Source organism: Schistocerca cancellata, chromosome 1 (assembly GCF_023864275.1).
Source record: "Schistocerca cancellata isolate TAMUIC-IGC-003103 chromosome 1, iqSchCanc2.1, whole genome shotgun sequence".
NCBI classification, from domain to species: Eukaryota; Metazoa; Arthropoda; class Insecta; order Orthoptera; family Acrididae; genus Schistocerca; species Schistocerca cancellata.
The window spans coordinates 843,124,606-843,129,813 of NC_064626.1; positions in this window are offsets into that span (position 1 = coordinate 843,124,606).

Sequence of the window (5,208 nt, forward strand, 5' to 3'; positions counted from 1 at the left end):
ATAATCGCTAAAAGTGAGCGATACTACCAGGTATGATTAAAATAACTGTATAATTATTAAAAAAAAAAGAAGTTGAGACTTGTGATTTCGGTAGATAAATATATATAAATACATAGTGAAAATAATTGTATGTCTTGGTAGTGAATAATCATGTCAAAACGAACTAAAAGAATACATGATAATGTGCAATTGAGTAGAGTAATGAGTAGAGAGAGAGAGGAAAGTGAAGAGGATATGGATGATGCATCCCATGAGCTCAATCTGGGACAGGAGACATGTACAGATAATAATACAGTTATTGATTTAGAGCCGTTAGGAGATTCAAATACAATGATAAGTAAGGTAAGCAGCGTGGGAGAACATAAAGATCTTGAGGTTTCGGAAGTAGATCAGCAAGTTGATCCTCAAAATGGAAATATTAATCAAAAAATGTTTGATATGCTGGTATCAATAAATACTCAAATGGGTGTAATGAATGGAAGACTTGCTTCACTAGAAAAAGATAATAAGCAATTAAAAGAGGACAATCAAAAGTTAAACGAAAAATTTGAGGCCAAATTTGGTTCATTAGAAGTTAAAATGGTTTCTTTGGAAAGCAAACTGAACACCTTTGATTATAAACTGGAAAATACTAAGAAAGAATTAAAGGCAGACTGAGAGACTCAATTAAATGCGAAATTTGGAGAACTAGATGTAGAGTTTTCTAACACCTTAGAAAGGCAATATAATAATTTAATGGGAAAACTTCATGACGTAGAAAAGAAATATGAGGTAGTTTCGAAGAGTTATGATGGCCTGTCCAATAGGATGGTTAAGTGTGAAAGCAGCTGTTTCAATGCTAGCGCACAGATAGAAGAGCTTTCGAAACAAATAGTCGAGTTTGAGTCTGATGCTCGTAAGGGGATTGACAAGTATTTAGTAGATCAAACTAAAAGACTTGACGAAGATCTATCTGAATGGATAGAAATAAAAGAAAATGAAATTGTAGACAAGGTTAAGACTACTATTGGATCCCAGCCAAATGAAAATATCAATGAGCACCTAAGTAGAAATGATGAATTAATTAAGCTCTTCACTAGTGAAATTCAGAAAATAAAAGAGAAAATAGTTGATGAGTTACCTAAATGGCAAAAGGAAACCAATCATAAATTGGCGGAGTTAGAACGAAAGTCATCACAAAATTTGTTGACAGAGGACGAACGTTCGGAGAATAGGTCGAAAAACAACCGAACATGTGAAAATACGAAGTACAATTGTGGTGAAAATTTGCATTCGGAAGTTGATGATTCGGTTGGTAAAGATGATGATTCTTTTGGTCAGCGAGGATATTTGTCTTCTTTAAAGGTGGAGAACAGCATTTTTAAAAGTAGACAATTCCCAACATTCTCCACTGAAAAGAACAACCTGCATCCGAAAATCTTTATCAATAATTTCAAAAGAATATTTCCACGTAGCTGGTCAGAACACGACCAACTTCAATTTATAGTATCAAAATTACTGGATAAGCCGCATTATGGGCCGCTGAAGTAAGTGAAAGTTGCCATACTTGTGCTGAGTTTGAACAACTTTTTTTGGCTAAATACTGGTCGTCGAGTAAACAAGAGAAATTAAGAAAAGAGGTTTACCAACCTGAGTATTTTAACAGTAAAAGGAGTACTTTAAGGCAATATTTAAAAAAATACATAAATAAGACACGTTATTGGAGTGATCCAATTTCTCACAAGGAAGTGATCAGAATTTTGAAGGGAAGGTTGCCCATAAATATACGTGAAAAGTTAATAAATGTTCCTGACCACGATGTAGAACAGTTCTTGTCGGTGATTGACTCTATAGATATGATTATGGAAGACTCAAGACAAATGAGTGGTAATCAAATGTCGACACACACTCATAGTAATACGAATAATTATAATAATAATAATAATAATAATAATAATAATAATAATTTAACGTATGATAATAATAATACCGAAAACCAGGTCAAACCCGCATCACAGGAGCGTGGTCAATCTTCATCCTATGGTTGCAATAAAAACAATGATTATAATAAATATAGAAGAGATACTTACTGTGCTAGAGGTAAACCTCGATATGGTGACACGAATGTGCATAGTAGTGATAGTAATAAGAGTAATAGGTACCCAAGTGATGATCCCAATTGTATTCGACCTTGGGAAGATAATTCGAAGCATAATGTTCATCGGCAGGATGGAACAAATGCCTCGAGGCCTCATCCAGCACAAGGAGTTATACCAATGGGCGAAGGAGCCTCCAATGTGCGACGGGGTGAATACCATAACTCGGATCATACTGTACGGATTGTGGAAGTTCATGAACCCCCACCGATGACTCAACGAGATAGATTAAACTAATACCAGTCACCAAATGCCTTCCTAGGATGACTGGAAAGGAGAAGGAAGGCAGGCACCAATTTGAACTGAGAGTATTAAGGTACAATAATGATCAGGATATAAGGAATGAATTAATTGAAGAAAAACCTGAAGTTTCTAATAAATGTGGACAAATTTTACAGGCAATAATTCCAACAAGTATAAATAATGTTGATGTTGAAATATTAATTGATACTGGAGCAACTATTAGTGTCATGACGCTGGACTGTTTAAAACAGATAAGCCGAGGGGTAAAAATACCCACTTTTCCTATCACAGGATGTACCGTGTCTGGCGCGTTCAGCGCAAAAATGCAAAAAGTTGTGAAACAGGTACGTGTCGACGTTACAATACGGGGGGCTCAAATAGAAAGTACATTCCTGGTTGTTCCTAAAATGACAGTACCATGTATCTGGGGTTTGGATTTTTTATGTGAGACCGGTGCAATCATTAATTTAGAGAAAGGTGAATGTATATTTAATTCCAATGGTAAAATATGTCAGTATTGATGAAAATGTGTATGATATATGCCTTATTGTATGTTCTGAAGAAATGATTGATAAAATGTCATTGCAGGAAAAGGTGTTAGAATCAGAATATTTATCTGTTATCCAAAGGGACGAACTGTACTACTTGTTGGAAGCATATCAGTCGATTTTTAGTAAACGTCCGGGTATAATAAAAGACTTTGAATTCCATATAAAGACGTATGCACATAAACCCTTTTGTCATACTTCCTATTCTATCCCATGGACAAAGAAAGAAGTAGTCAGAAAGGAAATCAATAAAATGTTAGAATGGGGTATTATTGAGCCCTCAGATTCCGAATATTGTAACCCTCTTGTGGCGGTAATTAAAACCAATGGTGACATCAGATTGGTGTTGGATGCCAGAGAGATCAATAAGATCATTATACCTGTACAAACGCGACCGGAGAACCTAGAAGAGTTAGTACAAAAGTTTTATGGTGCCAGCTTCTTAACTTCTTTGGGTATGCGTAGTTCATATTGGCAAACTAGAATATCGAAAGAATCTAGAAAATATACTGCATTCATTTTTCTGGGCCAAAGTTACCAGTTTACCGTCATGCCATTTGGGTTGAAAATAAGCGGTGGTGTTTTCATATCGGCATTAGATACCGTACTGGGCAGAGACCTTTTGAATGAAGTTACGTTATATGTGGATGATTTGCTAATTGCTTCTGAAACTTGGGAGGAACATTTGGACTTATTAAGATGAGTTTTTGCGAAATTTTTGGAATACGGAGTTACTGTAAATTTGAGCAAATCCAAGTTTGCTCATAACCAATTGAAATTTCTTGGACATATAATCACTCCTGAAGGGATAAAACCAAATCCTAAAAAGATGGATGCGATTAACAGATGTGCTTATCCAAAATATAGGACGGAATTAAAGTCATTTATTGGCTTAGTTTCATTTTTTCGACGATTTTTACCCAGTCAGTTAGGAAGCCAAGACTGTTTGTTACGGCTGTTAAGAAAAAATGTCATGTGGGAGTGGAATTCCGAATGCACGCAAGCTTTTGATAACATCCGCAATGCTTTGACTAATGCTCCACTGTTACATCATCCGAGACTTGATCAAGATTTTTATATTGCTGCGGATGCTTCTGAAACAGGATTGGGTGCCACTCTTTTCCAGATGGACAATCCAGAAGATATCAGTACCATCAAAATAATTGGGTTTGCCAGCAAAACACTCTCCAGCTGTGAACGTGCATATTGTACTACTGAATTGGAAGTACTGGCCGTGGTCTGGTCCCTTAGAAAGTTTCGCTATTTTGTATATGGAAAGAAGATCATTGTATTCTGTGACCACAAAGCTTTATCTTTTATTTTAACAGGAAGGATGTTCCATTCACGTTTAACCCAGTGGGCCTTGCTACTGCAAGAATATGATATTACACTCAAATACATCAGAGGGAAAGACAACATCATAGCCGATGCTCTTTCAAGACTACCGAAAAGAAAGAATGACGACGAGTGTGAAGAACGGACTATTGACTTTAAAGTCATGAATTTATCAAGGCAATATTGTGAGAGGCAGATTTTACAGCTATGTCGAAGTCTTTCACAACTGCAAGAAGATGATAAGTTGTGGAAAGCCATTAGGCATGCTGTTGAAAGCAAAACGCTAAGTCACTCTCAAGAACAGTATCAATTAAAATCCGGAATATTGTATCGAAAGAAGGATGAAGACGATGTTTGGAAAGTTTGTGTTCCAAATAAATATTTAGAGTCACTAGTATGGTACACTCACTTGAATTGGGGTCATTTTGGTGCCGCTAAATGTACAGCCAAAATAGCACAATACTGCTATCATCCAAATTTGGGACGTATAGCTACAAATATTCTTAAGAAGTGCAAAATATGTCAGAAGGCGAAACCCATAAACTATTGTCGGAAGATAGAATTACATCCTATCATCCCACAACAACCTTTAATGTTGGTGTCATGTGATGTCTGTGGACCATGTCCCATGACACGTGGACGGTTCAAATATGTATTGGCTTTCTATGATCTCTTTTCAAAATATGTGAAATTATATCCTTTGAAAAATCTCCATGTTCGACCCATGTTACGCAAATTTATCAACAACTATATAACTGAGCTTGGCAAACCTATAATGGTCTTGACAGACAACGCTGCTTATTATACAAGCAAAGTATGGAGAGACACTATGAAAGAACAAGGAATCCAGCACATTTACATCTCAAGATTTTACCCTTGTGGAAATCCGGTTGAGAGAATCTTCCGAGAGTTGAACCTATTTTTACGGACGTACATACCCAAACAAC